At 40.7% G+C, this 17822-nt stretch overlaps 1 long non-coding RNA gene across 1 annotated transcript; it reads left to right on the top strand.

The window, feature by feature from the left end:
• Nucleotides 1-601: 601 nt before the first annotated feature.
• Nucleotides 602-11194, top strand: LOC309661238. The gene is made up of 2 exons (XR_014263916.1): nucleotides 602-2382; nucleotides 2435-11194. It is a non-coding gene; the product is annotated as an uncharacterized lncRNA (long non-coding RNA).
• The last annotated feature ends 6628 nt before the right edge of the window (nucleotides 11195-17822 follow it).

The following is a 17822-nucleotide window of genomic DNA, read 5'->3' as shown; positions in this document are numbered from 1 at the left end:
GCACATATATACAATGGAATATTACTCAGCCATAAAAAGAAACGAAATTGTGTTATTTGTAGTGAGGTGGATGGACCTAGAGACTGTCATACAGAGTGAAGTAAGTCAGCAAGAGAAAAACAAATACCATATGCTAACACATATATATGCAATCTAAAAAAAAAAAAAAAAAGGTTCTGAAGAACCTAGAGGCAGGACAGGCATCAAGACGCAGATGTTGAGAATGGACTTGAGGACAAGGGGAAGTGGAAGTGTAAGCTGAGACGAAGTGAGAGAGTAGTATGTACTTATATATACTACCAAATATAAAATAGATAGCTAGTGGGAAGCAGCCACATAGCACAGGGAGATCAGCTCGGTGCTTTGTGACCACCTAGAGGAGTGGTATAGGGAGGGTGGGAGAGAGATGCCGAGGGAGGAGATATGGGGATATATGTATATGTATAGCTGATTCACTTTGTTATAAAGCATAAACTAACACACCATTGTAAAGCAATTATTCTCTAATAAAGATGTTTAAAAAAAAAAGGTACATCCTACTGATGCAGTCCTGTGGGTGGTAGGGTGCATAATCTGTAGATCCTGAATCACAGACTCAAACTATTTCTTGAATCTCAGTGGCATTCTAACACCTGCCTTGACTCAAGGATCAAGACTATGCCATCTCCATGTTTTTGTGCTCACTGGAGGAAAGAGCTAATGAACTAAGGCATGCTCAGTAGGTGCCTTGACTACCTACAAATCCATTTGCATCCGAGATAGCAAAGACAATCAAATTTTGAATTTCTACTTTGAAGAATTCATCCCCCAATAGTAAATTTGATCTTTAAAAGTAATTATTCCAGTATTACAGGTGAGCACTAATAAAATACATTTGATAATAATAAGTCAAGCCATTTTTTGGCCATCCAGAGCCAAAAGTTATTGTGGTAGGAGGATACTACATGAAATTTGAAATGGATAAGCAGAATTGCCCCTTGCTAGGAATTATATGTCTGGGGCAAGACATATAATTGCCTGAGCTTTATTTTTGTCATCTGTAGGGTGGGTGGGACCACTGCATTGCTGCTCATAGAGTTTTGTAATGTCCTAAAAATGGGGGTCAGAATCACCATCATCTTTCCTCACACAGTTGTTTTGTGAATCCTTAAAATTTTAAATGTAATATTGGTAGCTCATGGGCCATTTCAATTGAGGTGGCATAAGTAGTTAGAGAAGGCTTAGGCGTTTGTTTGAAAGAGCAAAGGCCTTAGGTTCAAGCAGGTTTTAATCCTGATTTCAGAATCTTAAACTGTGTGTCTTTAGACAGGTACCTAATTTCTCTAGTCTCATTTCTATCACATATTATAAAAATACTAATTTTGCAAGATTATGAAATTTAAAAAGTAGTCAGTATATGTTTATGGAACCGTCTTTCCTGATCAACTCCTCTTTCTGATCAATATCTCTTTTCAACCTAATAAAGAAATCTAGGGAGTATGTTTTCAGCAATTTTTATGAAAGACATTTATTAGGCTGTAAAAAACAATGTTAACATTTTTACCCACTTTTTGGGACATGGTGTTCTATGATTTTTTTTTATGGGTAGGCTTGTTTTCCTTCATCTTTTTTTCCTCTGCTACACTCGAAGTCAGCCCAAATATGGCAAAAGTAAATAATTCAGATTTGGTTAATACATGTTGTTATAGGTTTAGATACCTCTCAGTCCCCTTGCTCATCTCTGAGACAGAGAGGGAATTAGCCAGACCTTCATTAGAATCATTGCTTTGTACATTGAACCCTTGAGTACCACGTAATATGATCTCTATTTTCCTTACCTTTCAGAGCTCTGGCTCCAGAGAAACCACAGCTCTGTTGGTTTTTGTGCAACAGACCACAATGATGTTTTTTAACTTTGCTTAATTTTCCTTCCATCTGTTTTTTTCTCCAAAAGGCACTTGTTGCTTCTCCATCTCCCATCACTGAATGCCAAGCTTGGTAGGTTTGTTTCTTTCCTTCTTCATTCGGGCCAAAATGCCTCCTCTGCTTGTAGCTTTGACCTGTCTTGTGGACTCATCTTCCTGGACTCTAGGCCATGATTCTCTTGGGATTGCTGAAGTTCTCTAATTTCATTTATGGTCATGTGGTGGTTTCCCAAATGATGAAAACTTATTTTTAAAATCAGCTTTGAAAATGTTCCATCTTGAGGTAAATTTCATAAAATGCTGTAAGAACTGAGATTTCAGTTGCCTAATCTTTCTCTTTTATGCTACATAGCCAGTGCTCTACCCAAAGCACAAGAGGCTATATTAGAACCTGTTCAGAATAATTCCTTTAAAGGAAGCAACTTTAATTGCTACAAGCTCTCTGGGCACCATGATCTTGAATACAAATATGGGTTGGGTCAATATGGAGAGAAATTCCAATGTGTGCATATCTCAGTTAATAGAATTAGCGTGGTATAGTTCAGTGATCTCCCGACAATGGCACATTTGATGCCAATAGCATAAAAATTGCTTAAGGTGGTTCATAGCAGTAAATAACATTGAAGCACACAGTGAGAAAATCATTTCATTTTCTGTTCTCTGTAATAATTATCAGAGACCATATCTCAGTATGTAACTGGTCTTGAACACCTTTCTGGAATTTCCTAATCCCTCTTTTTAACTCAGAGAGAGAAAAGGCATCAAACTCAGAACCTCAACAGAAAACAACAGCATATAGCTAGAATTTAGTAATGTTACTTAGTTTAATTATAGTTTGTATGGTTGCCTTTTGCCTTTTATGATTGCCTTTGTGCTGCACTGATTTTCTATTCATAATAGTAATAAAAAGTGTCCTTATAAAACATATTTATGTGAGTAAAAAATATGAGCCAATTCAAAGTAAAATACGTAAAAAATACTAGTATAAGTGGTACACATATATAGTAAAGATATTGAAAGTGACACACAAATGACTGAAGTTAGGAAAATGTCATTACGGTTGAATGAATGTGAATTTTGGCACACAACCAGAGACCTGATTTTAATCCTACCTCTCCTGCTTGTTACTCATATTTGTAATATGGTAGTATTTGTAAATAATTTACTCATTTACTTGGAGCCTGTGTTTCCTCACCTTTAAAACAGGGGGAAAGATCTACTCTATAAGATTATTTTAAAATAAAATATGATAATATATATAATATGTGCCCAGCCTAGTACCTGATACAGAGTAGAAACTCAATAACTGGAATCTTTCTTTTCCCTTTTATTATTGCTTTACACTTTTAATTAAAAAAAAAAAATAAAGTATTGACTAAGGATAATAGAACTATGTACACTTTCCTAGACAGTTAATATATATTTTAGTGAGTTACAAAAATATGTTGCTGTCATTGCAACATGGACCTACTGTTGACTGCTAATTACAACTCAAAAAGCGTAGGAAAAATTCTTAAGCAAGAGTCGCTGAGGAAAAGTCTGTGTCAAGTTTCCCATTTGAGTCATGTGACCCACCTCCACTTTTAAGTGCTTCCTTCTGCAACACCTCCCTTTACATCCAAAAGGTGCCTCTGGAGCACTTCCTGTCTCAGAGTGGCACAGTCAGTCACCCAGATCTGCAAACCAGAAAGCTGAGGGACAGGGTTGACCCCCACCCTTCTCTCTCTCTCTGTCTCTCCACCTCTCTCTCCCTCTCTCCACCTGTTTCTACCTCTCTCCCTCCCTCCATCCTCTACAATCCTAGACACATTCCATCATCAAGTTCTGTCTCATTAACCTTCTAAATACCCTTCACACTGATTCTATACCCACCACTTTCTCCTTAATCTATGTCTTGCCCATGGCAGTAACTTCCTAGAAGATCTACCATATTCCAATCTCTCCACCTCATTCTACCTTTCCCCCTCTAGGTTCTCCCAATCCCTCAAATGTTATATAAGATATGTCCCCTGCCTTCTCAAGTCTTATCACAAACCACCTTCCCCTATTTGACTATCATCCGTCCTTTATACACATTATGCTTCCTCTTGGCAAGCTCTATGTCCTTCCCATCTCTCTGCCCTAGTTCTCATTTAGCTACTATTTATCAGATCGATGGTTCCTTCCTCTGGATAATCTTTCTTGATCTTTGTCCAAAACCTTCAATTAGGCCAAGGTTCTTGGTTATACATTTTCTTTCCTTCATAACATTTATCTGTGGTTAAACTTTAAAAAATTATTTGTTACTTTTCTCCCTACTATACATTGTCCATGAGAGAATGACTACGCCTGGCTTTGCTCAGCCTTTGGTCCTCAGTACCTAATACAGTGACTGACACATAGTAAGTATTCAGTAAATATTTGTTGAATGAATGAATCAATTACTTGACCTCACCAAACTGGAATTTTTGTTTGTAGTTTTCATATTTAAAAAAAATTTTATTGTAGTAAAATGCACATAACATAAAATTTACCATTAGTAACATTTAGTATATTACACAGTTGTGCAACCATCACCACTATCTATTTCCAGAATATTTTCATCACCCCAAAAGGAAACCCCATACCCATTAAGCAGTCACTCCCTATTCCCTCTATCCCCAGACCATGGCAACCACTAATCTTCTTTCTGTCTCTATGAATTTGCTGACACTGGATATTTCATATAATTGGGATCATCACCACATTGTTTTGCAGATGTCAATGGGAGTGTCTATCTCCCAATCTAGATTTACCTTTATCATTTCATAACCTATCAAGTAACATGATGCCTTGCATGTAGAAGGTATGGAATAAATGCTTCCTGAAATGAGTGTTTTTTTCTTTTCTAACTTATCATACCAAATATATACACAAAATATATTTTTAGTTCTGAAAGTAAAGATTTTGCTGTATTTTCCTAGGAGGAAATTGAACTGAAGAAATATAGTACATTTAATGCTTTAGTTTTTATTATTGTATTGTATACCCAATTTACTTCCAAAAATAGTTTTGAAACCAAAAGACAATATGCTTCTGGGAAATTTAATAAGATATTAAAACAGAAATAGAGTATCAAAAACTATTAAGGCAAAAGGGGAAACAAATCTATTAACCACTTATGCCAATAGATAATTACCACAATTAAGGACATCACTGAGCTTTCTGCAAATGAATGTAAGAATAAAATATATTATTATATGATCTTGAAAAGAATCATATCTATTTTAAACAGTGATAATTTCCTTTAATGATTCCAAAAGAAATATGCAATTTATTTTTTCATTCCTAAATATTTATAAGTTATGAACTTGGGTTAGCAACGGCTTTGCAGAATGGATTTAAAAGTAAATAGTTTTTAGCCCTACTTTCTAGGGGTTAAAGTTAGTATCTCTTTCATAAGGACATTCATGATGAGGTATCCACTAGTGCTAAAAAGAAAATTTCAAGCTTAAGAGTCCATGCACGAACCTGGTGGAGCTATTTACTTACTCAGATACCAAATCTGTATTCTATAAGCTTGTCAGACAAGCCACAATTCAAAGTAATTCCAGAGTAGCAAGTTTGCTAAGCTGAGCAATTTTGAAAATACCCACTTTCAATCACAGCAGTGGGCATAGTTTGGAAATGGATTTCTACGAAGGCTGGTTTGAACTGTGGGTCAAGCAGAGTGACTTGTGATCATTTATATATAGGCAAAATGATCATTTGTCATTATTTTGCATCACCTGGCAAAGACTGAGTCCAAAATAGTCCACCTGTTAGACATTATATTTTGATCAAAAATCAGATCACATACACTGGTGCTTGATTGGAAAATTTACCCATGAGTCTGCAAAAATGGAGTACAGTTAAAGCTATTTTCTGTATTTGCAAAACACAGACCTTCCTTTTCTGTAGCTTGGCAGAATGCAAACTTAATGGAAGGTTCTCGTGGGAAACTTTCAGATTTGTTAAGCATTTGATGTTAACTAAAAGCACTCTGAGTCAATTGAGAGGAGCCGTAACTGACCAAATTAGAGTTTCTGGTGTACTTAGGAACAATTGCAAGGTTATTTTAGGGAAGCTGGTCTGTAAGGTTTCCTGATTTCTTTTGTCAGCACATCACCCCAGCCTTAGGGTTGGATTAAATTAAGGCCCTCCACGCATGCTCCCCCTCCCATCCTGAGAATGATGGTAAAGGTCATAGCCACTAAAGCCACAGGGACCTCAATGACATCCTATTTTAGTGTTAGAATTCCAAGAAGGCTTTTGTTAAAATAAACATCAAGCGCTTTTAAATAAACTAAACTGATTATTAGCTGACATGCTTTTTTTTCCCTCTTGAGAATGATCCATTGAAATCCAAGTCAAATGCATCCATACATTCAACAAGTATTTACTGAACAGACCCACTAAGTGGCAGGTACTTTATTTTGGACTAGCAATTCAATGATAAAGACTGACAAAGTCAGGACATTTAAGGAACTTACATCCTAGATGAGTCATGCATTCACTTAGTCATTGAAAATACATTCACTGAGTATCTACTATGTTCTAGGCACTGCTCAACCCATTAGAAAATATCACTGAACAAACTAGAATAAGCCTGCATTCCAGTAGGAAGGGTCAGATAATAAGTAATAAATATAATTAATAATTAAATATAGTATGAAGGAAGATGATAAGTGCTATGGAATCAAGAAAAAAATGGCAATCAAGAGAACAATATTAAATAAGGTGCTCAAGGTTGGGCTTACTGAGGAGGTGCTATTTGAACAAAGACTTAAAGGAGTTGGGGGAGTGGGCCATGCTGACAAGGAGCAAAGAGTATTCCAGGCAGTGGGAACTGCCAGTGGAAAGGCTCTATGACAGAGGCAAGCCTGGTATATTTGAGGAACTGCAAAAGAGACCAGGGTGAGTGGAGTGGAGTGAACAAGGTGGAAAGTGGTAGGAAATGAGATTAGAAAATAAGCAGAGCCAGGTAGGAAACTGAAGGGGTAAGTGGTAGTTCATACAAAGCCTTGTAAGCCATCGAAAGGACTTGAGCTTTTATTCTTCGTGAAATGCAAATCAGAGGAGGGTTTGATCTGATTTGTATTTTTCAAGGATAAGTCTAGCTTCTATGTTGGGAGTATACTTTAGGGACTATCAAGGATCAAAACACAGAGAACTATTAGGAAGCTACTGGAGGAATCTTGGCTAGGGGCCAGGATGGTTTAGAGCAGAATGGTAGCATTGAAGGTGGTGGGAAATAATCAAGTTCTGGAAATATTTTAAAGGTAGAGCCAACAGATTTCCTGATGGGTTGAATGTGAGATGGGAAATAAAGACACATGCCTTCATTCATCCAACTACTCTTTCATTCCTTCACTCACCTATTAATTTACTCAGCAAGAAGTAGCTGAACCCTTTTGTGGCAGGCACTGACAGTATGGAGGTAATGCACTGTCTCAGCTCTCAAGATGTTCACAGTCTAATGGAGAAGACAGGCTTAAAAACAAAATGTGCTACAATAGATATATGGAACCAAAGAGAGAATGATCACTTCTGCTCAGAAAAATCAGGAATTTAGGCACAAAGGAAGAGACATTTGAGTTAGGTCTTAAAGGAGGAGTGGGCATTTGTCAGCTGGTTAAAGCTGGGGAAAGCATCCCAGGCAGAGGGAACTACAGACAAAGGGGCAGGAGACAGTTTCACAAATGTGAAAAACCAAAAGTACTTTGGAGTGGCTGGTACACAGGGTACAAAGGTGAGGATATAGAACAAAAAGGCTGGAGAGAGACATGGTATCCAATTTCAGATGAACTTAGACATCAGGCTAAACATGGTGGCCACTTTCCTTTTGGTGATGAGAAGTCATAGTAGAGGTTTAAGTAATGGAGTGGCATGGCCAGATTTGTGTTTTAGGAAAATCACTAATTCAATAGGACAAATGCATTGGAAATGTTTATAGAAAGTTATTAACAGCATAGAAGGGCTTAGTAATTTTGTGAGAACCAGTTTGGAAAAAATACAGAATCATAAAACTTTTTAACTCTGTGTATTAGTCAGAGTTCTCTAGAGTAATAGAACCAATAGGTTCTGTTACACACACACACACACACACACACACACATATATGTAATATATGCATATACATATCTCTTTGTATATCTCTTTATAGATGATATATTTTTATATATCGTTATATATACACATATACATATCTATAAGTGGCTCATGCTATTATGAGGCTATGAGGTCCTATGATCTATCATTTACAAGCTAGAGATTCAGAGAATCGGTGGCGTAAGTTGTAGTCTAAGTCTGAAGGCCTGAGAACCATCATCACCAATAATATAAGTTCCAGTACGAAGGCTAAAGAAGACTGATGTCCTAGCTCTGCAATTAGGCAGAGAGAGAGAATTCTCCCTTTCTCTTTCAGTTCTATTCAGGTCCTCAAAGGATTGGATGATGCCCACCCACATTGGAGAGGGCAACCTCTTTTACTTAGTCTACCTATTCAAATGCTAATCTCATTGGAAACACACCTATAGACACATTCAGAAATAATGTTTGACCAAATATGTGGGCACCCTGTGGCCCAGTAAGGTTGATACATAACATTAACTATAATACCCCATCACTAAGATACATATCAATTAGCAATAAAAGCAAAATTATTTCATCCTGAAATATAAAGTTGCCGTCCCTCAAAAAACTGGAAATGTCCACTTTAATCCTAACAATGAGCCATTTTTTGACATTTATAACATGAAAGGCTCTGTTGTAAGTTGACTTTGTAAGACACAACAGTAATGTGTTGCTCCCCTCCAAAGGCATGCAAATATAAAAACAGGTTCTGGAAGCTGACAGGTCTGGACATAAGTCCCAGAGTATTTTCTTATGAGTTCAGTGTTCCTCCAAGTATGGTTTCCAATCAACTTGGAATAAAATGCACATAGGAGTCCCAGTTGAAATTACTAAATCGGAATCTTTGCATGCAGAGCCCCAGAAACATTATTTATCAACACTCCATTCATGGTTATACACAGTAGAATAGCTATGCAACCTCAGGTGGTTTATTTCTCTGGCCTCAGTTTCCTCATCTACCTAATGAGTATGACACTACTGTGTATCTCACAGGTTGTAGAGAGGAGTAAATGAGACAACTTTTTGCAAGATTTAGCACAATTCCTAGAATTTACTGGGCAGTTGATAATCTATAATCAAGTAACTAAAATACAAAGTTGAATATTGTTAGTATTGTAATGGTGCAACAGCAACAACAAAAAATATAATTATAGAACTGATGAGACAGAGTTCAGTTTGGAAATGAGGAGAGCTTGAAGAGGTGTCATAGAAGGTTCCAATCTTGGTTTATGTTCCTTATGCCTGCAACATCCTTCCTCACTTTCTGTACTGATGAATAACTTCTACTCTGACACCAAACCCATTCTGATCAATATGGCCAAATAAGAAGATATGGAGCTCACCTCTTCCCATGAACACATGAAAAATACATCCACATGTGGAACAATTCTCACTGTAAACCAACTGGAATCTGGCAAAAGGACTCCTAGAAAACAAAGGTGGTAAGAAAGATACACACATGATCAGGTAGGAAGGGAAGAAAAGTAATTGGGTCAGGACTTTGGCCCCTGAGAGGAGACTCAGAGGAAAAGGGAGATTATACAGGCAGACATCTGCCCTGGGGAGTGAGCAGGTTGAGCCACAGACTGGGAGTTCCACTCCTGGGGTCTTATGCAGAGGAGACAAGCTCTCTTGACTAGCTGGAGAACAGCTCCAACAAATAGAAGGGCTGTAAGAAGCCTGGAGGAATGATTGCATGCTTGTTTGCTCCCAAGGCAGGGTGGAGAGAGGTCTGCTCCCATGATTGCCTCACTGTGAACCCTAATTGGACCTGAGTGAAAGTTCTGGCCTCACTCACTCCACAGCATAGTGAGGCACTAGATCTGGGGCTGCCAGGATCTAGGAAAAGAACTGAACTTGGGATGCAGCAATGACCCAGTCCTGGGGTGGAGCTTGGATGGGACAGCGGTGGCCAATGTTGACACTCACTCAAGCAGTGCCTTAGAAGCCACCCAGATCTCTGACAGCAGCCACTCTACCACAACTAAATTTCCAACACATGCCGAGAGTCCATGCAGGCCACCACCAGCCCAGCAGAGCAGCCCCACAACAGGGCTGGGGCAGTGGAGGCAGGGGGAAGTGATCAGCAAAGGTCCCAATGTGGGGAGAGGGGGAAAAAAACCCTTAAAGAAAACACAGCCAACTTTAGCCAGACCCTCAGGGCTTCTGCTCTAGCAATTTGGGAACAGACGCTACCCATGACAGGGTGGTGACAGCCACTGAGCAGAGAGGAAGTCCTGCCTCACACTCAGTGCCAGCTCTAGCACCTCCATCTCCAGTCCCAATCCCTACCAAGGTGATAGCTGCCAGCAAACCCTGAGGAAAGACATGAATAGAGTCCACATCAAATCCAGGTCTCCCACCAAAGGCATTGGGTACACGCTGTCTGCATAGGGATGCACCCACATGAGAACACTCCTTTAAGATCACTGTAGGTAAGTGTTTCACCTAAATTCATAGAATCAGAGAAAGTTAAGTAAAATTAAAAGGCAGAGGAACTACTCTCAACTGAAAGAGCAAGAGAAAAATCACTGAAAAAATAATAAAACAGAAATAAATAATTTATCAGATGAAAAATTCAAAACATTAGTAATAAAAATGTTAACTTAATTAGGGAAAAGAATTGATCTAAACATGGATTATTTCAAAAGGGAACTAGAAAATATAGAAAAAGACCCAATCAGAAATGAACAATTCAATAGTTGAAATAAAAACCACACTAGAAGAATGAATAACAGACTAAGTGATACAGAAAAACACATAAGTGATCTGGAATATAGAATAATGGAAATCACCCAATTAGAACAGGCAGAAAGAAAAAAAAAAATTAATGAAAGCAATTTAATAGATCTGTATGATAACATTAAACATTCTAATATTGACATTATAGGGGTTTCAGAAAGAGAAGAGAGAGAGAGGGGATCAAAAATGTATTTGAGGAAATTATGGCTGAAAACTTCCTAAACCTGAAGAAGGAAACACATATCCAGCTACAGGAAGCACAGAAGGTGCCAAACAAGATGAGCCCAAACAGACTCACACCAAGACATGGAATAATTAAAATGGCAAAAGTTAAAAAGAGGTTTCACCCTCCCAGACTATACTACAAAACTACAGTAATCAAAACAGCATGATACCGGCACAAAAACAGAGAATAATGGAACAGAATAGAGAGCACTGAAATAAACCCACACAATTGACCCTATGGTCAATTAATCTATGACAAAGGAGGTAAGAATATACACTGGAGAAAAGACAGTCTCTTCAGCAAGTGGTGTTGGGAAAACTAAACTGCTACATGTAAAACAATGAGATTAGAAAATTTTCTCACATCATATATAAAAATACATTCAAAATGGATTAAAGACCTAAATGTAAGACCTGAAACCATAAAACCCCTAGGAAAGAACAGAGGCAGAACACATTTTTACATAAATCCTAGCAATATTTTCTTGGGTCTATCTCCTAAGGTAAAAGAAATAAAAGCAAAAATAAACAAATGGGATCTAATTAAACTTAAAAACTTTTGCACATCAAAGGAAACCATCAACAAAATGAAAAGACAATCTATGGAATGGGAAAAAATATTTGCAAATGATATGACCAATAAGGGGTTAATATCTAAAATATATAAACAACTCATACAACTCAATATCAAAAAAACAACCCAAACAAAAAATGGTCAGAAGACATTTTTCCAAAGAAGACATACAGACGGACAACAGACACATGCAAAGAGGCTTAACATTGCTAATTATTGGAGAAATGCAAATCGAAACCACCATGAGCTATCACCTCACACCTGTCAAAATGGCTATCATCAAAAAGTCTGCAAGTAACAAATGTTGGAGAGGATGCAGATATAAGGGAACCCTTGTACACTACTGGTGAAAATGTAAATTGGTTCAAGCAACAATGGAAACCAGTATGGAGTGTCCTCAAAAAACTAAAAATCTCTGATTTCTGTTAGAAGGGGGTGAACTCACTTTAGGATAGAAATATCCTATGATCTATCAATTCCACTCCTGGGTATATATCCAGAAAAAAAACAAAAATACTAATTCAAAAAGATTCATGCATCCCAATGTTCATAGCAGCACTATTTACAATAGCCAAGATTAGGAAGCAACCCAAGTGCCCATCAACTTACCAATGGATAAAGAAGAAGTGTTGTATATATATAAAACACTATATATATATATATATATATATATATATATATATATATATATATATATATATAAAATGGAATATTACTCAGCCATAAAAAAAGAATGAAATTCTGCCATTTGTACCAATGTGGATGGACCTAGTTAACGTTATGCTTAGTGAAATAAGTCAGACAAAAACAGATACTGTATGATATCACTTATATGTACAATCTAAAATATAATAAAAACGAATATATATGAAAAACAGAAAAACAATCACAGATATCGGAAACAAACTAGTGGTTACCAAGTGGGAGAGGGAAGAGGGGAGGGGAGAATTAGGGGTGTAGGATTAAGGGGACGGCAGGACAAGATGGCAAGAGTAGAAGGAAGTGAGTTCACCCCTTCTAACAGAAACACCAAAATCACAACTAACTATTGAACAACCACCGACAATAAAATGCTGGAACCTACCAAAAAAGATAACCTACATCCAAAGACAAAGAAGAAGCCATAACAAGATGGTAGGAGGGGCACAATTCCAATGAAATCAAATTCCATACACACTTGGTAGGTGATCCACAAACTGGAAAACAACAATTATACCACAGAAGTTTTCCCAGAGGAGTGAAAGTCCTGAGCCCCACATCAGGCTCCCCAGCCTGGGGGTCTGGCAATGGGAGGAGGACCCCTAGAGAATCTGGCTTTGAAAGCCAGCAGGGTTTGATCGCAGGAATTCTGTAGGACTAGGGGAAACAGAAACTCCACTCTTGGAGGGCACACACAGGGTCTTGTGCACAGCAGGGAAAGAAAGTGGTGACCTCATAAGAGACTGGGCCAGACCTACCTGCTAGGGGTATAGGATTAAGAGATATAAACTACTACATATACAATAGATAAGCAACAAACATATTGTATAGCACAGGGAATTATAGTCATTATCTTGTAATAACTTTTAATGAATTATAATCTGTATAAATACTGAATCACTATGTTGTACACCTGAAAGTAATATAATATTGTAAATCAACTATACTTCAATTAAAAAGCAAACAAACAAAAAAACAAACCCAGATACTTTCCTCCGGCAACACTTTCGTCTAGGCTGAGCAAGTGGCGACCTCTCCTGAGCCACCACAGCACCCTGACATTGCATTACTCTGTGCTATGGATGGGATGGGGGTGGTCAGGATGGCACTTCATGGCCATGTGGACATGCCCTGCCCATATCTGTCACTCCTCTTAGACTGTGAGCTTCTTGAGAAAAGGAACTGATCTTCTATCTTCATTTTACATCCTCAGGGCCTCTCATACTATTTGATGCAAGCCTGGGTACTCCTTAAATATCTGTTGACCTGAACTGAGGTCAAATTTCATCGTGGGCCTGATGATTACTTAGGGATCTGAAATAAAGAGATGGGGGATAGGATACTCCATATAGGCTATGGCAATGAACAAAGGCATGACAGAGGAATAGGGACGTGTGTGTGTGGAGGAAATACAGCAAAAAGATGATGTCTGATAGTGTGTGGTCAGGGTACAGCATGTGTAACTGAATGGGCTATGAGATAAAGGTTGGCAGGAGTGTTGGTTAAGAAGTTATACTCTATATACAATGATCATCTGTTGGTGGGTTGGATAAAGGGGTGGCATGATCAACGCTGTGTTTTGAGAAAAATCTGGAGGATTGGAGTGAGAGTGGAAGTAGGGAGATGCATTTCAGAAAAACTGCTCAAGCAGAAATCAAACACCTGTTAAAGCTCAACGTCACTAATCATTAGAGAAATGCAAATCAAAACTACAAAACTACAGCTACTACAAAAACTACCTCACACCAGTCAGAATGGCCATCATCAAAAAATCTACAAAAAATAAATGCTGGAGAGGGTGTGGAGAAAAGGGAACCTTCTTGCATTGTTGGTGGGAATGTAAATTGATACAGCCACTATGGAGAACAGTATGGAGGTTCCTTAAAACTAAAAATAGAGGTCCTCGGGAAGATGGCGGAAGAGTAAGACGCGGAGATCACCTTCCTTCCCACAGATACAGTAGAAATACATCTACACGTGGAACTGCTCCTACAGAACACCCACTGAACGCTGGCAGAAAACGTCCGACCTCCAAAAAGGCAAGAAACTCCCCCCGTACTTGGGTAGGGCAAAAGAAAAAAGAAATAACAGAGACAAAAGAATAGGGACGGCACCTGCACTAGTGGGAGGGAGCCGTGAAGGAGGAAAGATTTCCACGCACTAGGAAGCCCCTTCGAGGGCGGAGACTGCGGGTGGCGGAAGGGGGAAGCTTCGGAGCCACGGAGGAGAGCGCAGCCACAGGGGTGCGGAGAGCAAAGCGGAGAGGTTCCCGCACAGAGGCTCGGCGCCGAGCAGCACTCTCCAGCCCGAGAGGCTTGTCTGCTCACCCGCCGGGGCGGGCGGGGCTGGGAGCTGAGGCTCGGGCTTCGGTCGGATCGCAGGGAGAGGACTGGGGTTGGAGGCGTGAACACAGCCTGAAGGGGTTAGTGCACCACAGCTAGCCGAGAGGGAGTCCGGGAAAAAGTCTGCAGCTGCCGAAGAGGCAAGAGACTTTTTCTTCCCTCTTTGTTTCCTGGTGCGCGAGGAGAGGGGATTCAGAGCGCTGCCTAAACGAACTTAAGAGACGGGCGCGAGCCGCAGCTACCAGCGCGGATCCCACAGCAACAGGGGCGCAGAGGGAAAAACGGAGAGATTCCCGCACAGAGGCTCGGCGCCGAGCAGCACTCAGCAGCCCAAGAGAGGCTTGTCTGCTCCCCCGCCGGGGCGGGCGGGGCTGGGAGCTGAGGCTCGGCTTCGGTCGGATCGCAGGGAGAGGACTGAGGCTGGCAGCGTGAACACAGCCTGAAGGGATTAGCGCACAACAGCTGGCTGGGAGGGAGACCGGGAAAAAGTCTGCAGCTGCCGAAGAGGCAAGAGACTCTTTCTTGCCTCTTTGTTTCGCGGCGCGCAAGGAGAGGGGATTCAGAGCGCCGCCTAAACGAACTCCAGAGAAGGGCGCGAGCCGCGGCGATCACCGCAGACCCCACAGCAACAGGGGCACAGAGGAAAAAAACGGAGAGACTCCCGCACAGAGGCTCGGCGCCGAGCAGCACTCACCAGCCCGAGAGGCTTGGCTGCTCGGCGGGCGGGGCTGGGAGCTGAGGCTCCGGTTTCGGTTTCGGTTGGATCGCAGGGAGAGGACTGGGGCTGGCGGCGTGAACACAGCCTGAAGGGGTTAGCGCACCACAGCTGGCTGGTAGGGAGTCCGGGAAAAAGTCTGCAGCTGCCGAAGAGGCAAGAGACTTTTTCTTGCCTCTTTGTTTCGCGGCGCGCAAGGAGAGGGGATTCAGAGCGCCGCCTAAACGAACTCCAGGGAAAGGCGCGAGCCGCGGCGATCAGCACGGACCCCAGAGACGGGCGTGAGACGCTGGGGCTGCTGCTGCCGCCTCCAAAAAGCCTGTGTGTGAGCACAGGTCACTCTCCACATCGCCCCTCCCGGGAGCCTGTGCAGCCCGCCACTGCCAGGGTCCCGTGATCCGGGGACAAGTTCCCCGGGAGAACGCACTGCCCGCCTCAGGCTGGTGCAACGTCACGCCGGCCTCGGCCGCCGCAGGCTCACCCCGCCTCCTCTGTACACCTCCCTCCCCGCGGCCTGAGTGAGCCAGAGCCCCCGAAGCAGCTGCTCCTTTAACCCCGTCCTGTCTGTGCGGGGAATAGACGCCCTCAGGCGACCTACACGCAGAGGCGGGTCCAAATCCAAAGCTGAACCCCAGGAACTGTGCGAACAGGGAAGATAAGGGGAAATCTCTCCCAGCAGCCTTAGAAGCAGCGGATTAAAACTCCACAAACAACTTGATGTGCCTGCATCTGGTGAATACCTGAATAGACAACGAATCATCCCAAATTCAGGAGGTGGACTTTGGGAGCAGGATATATTAATTTTTCCCCTTTTCCTTTATTTGTGAGTGTATATGTATATGCTTCTGGGTGCGATTTTGTCTGTATAGCTTTGCTTTACAATAGCTTTATTTTACTTCACTATATTATAGCCTCTTTCTTTCTTTCTTTCTTTCTTTCTTTCTTTCTATTTTTTCTCCCTTTTACTCTGAGCCGTGTGGACGAAAGTCTCTTGGTGCTCCAGCCAGGCATCAGGGCCGTGCCTCTGAGGTGGGAGAGCCAACTTCAGGACACTGGTCCACAAGAGACCTCCCAGCTTCACGTAATACCAAACGGCAAAAATCTCTCAGAGATCTCCATCTCAACATCAAGACCCAGCTTCACTCAACGACCAGCAAGCTACAGTGCTGGACACCCTATGCCAAACAACTAGCAAGACAGGAACACAGCCCCATCCATTAGCAGAGAGGCTGCCTAAAATCATAATAAGGCCACAGACACCCCAAAATACACCACCAGACGTGGACGTGCCCACCAGAAAGACAAGATCCAACCTCATCCACCAGAGCTCAGGCACTAGTTCCCTCCACCAGGAAGCCTACACAACCCACTGAACCAACCTTAGCCACTGGGGACAGATACCAAAAACAACAGGAACTACGAACCTGCAGCCTGTGAAAAGGAGACCCCAAACACAGTAAGATAAGCAAAATGAGACGACAGAAAAACACACAGCAGTTGAAGGAGCAGGGTCAGAACATACCAGACTTAACAAATGAAGAGGAAATAGGTAGTCTACCTGAAAAAGAATTCAGAATAATGATAGTAAGGATGATCCAAAATCTTGGAAATAGAATAGACAAAATGCAAGAAACATTTAACAAGGACGTAGAAGAACTAAAGAGGAACCAAGCAATGATGAAAACCACAATAAATGAAATTAAAAATACTCTAGATGGGATCAATAGCAGAATAACTGAGGCAGAAGAAAGGATAAGTGACCTGGAAGATAAAATGGTGGAAATAACTACTGCAGAGCAGGATAAAGAAAAAAGAATGAAAAGAACTGAGGACAGTCTCAGAGACCTCTGGGACAACATTAAACACGCCAACATTCGAATTATAGGGGTCCCAGAAGAAGAAGAGAAAAAGAAAGGGACTGAGAAGATATTTGAAGAGATTATAGTTGAAAACTTCCCTAATATGGGAAAGGAAATAGTTAATCAAGTCCTGGAAGCACAGAGAGTCCCATACAGGATAAACCCAAGGAGAAACACACCAAGACACATATTAATCAAATTGTCAAAAATTAAATATAAGGAAAACATATTAAAGGCAGCAAGGGAAAAAAAACAAATAACACACAAGGGAATCCCCATAAGGTTAACATCTGATCTTTCAGCAGAAACTCTGCAAGCCAGAAGGGAGTGGCAGGATATACTTAAAGTGATGAAGGAGAAAAACCTGCAACCAAGATTACACTACCCAGCAAGGATCTCATTCAGATTCGATGGAGAAATTAAAACCTTTACAGACAAGCAAAAGCTGAGAGAGTTCAGCACCACCAAACCAGCTTTACAACAAATGCTAAAGGAACTTCTCTAGGCAAGAAACACAAGAGAAGGAAAACACCTACAATAACAAACCCAAAACATTTAAGAAAATGGGAATAGGAACATACATATCGATAATTACCTTGAATGTAAATGGATTAAATGCTCCCACCAAAA

The sequence above is a fragment of the Balaenoptera physalus genome, assembly GCF_965194825.1.
Source record: "Balaenoptera physalus genome assembly, chromosome: 1".
Classification (NCBI taxonomy): domain Eukaryota; kingdom Metazoa; phylum Chordata; class Mammalia; order Artiodactyla; family Balaenopteridae; genus Balaenoptera; species Balaenoptera physalus.
This window is presented reverse-complemented; position numbering and strand designations above follow the sequence as displayed.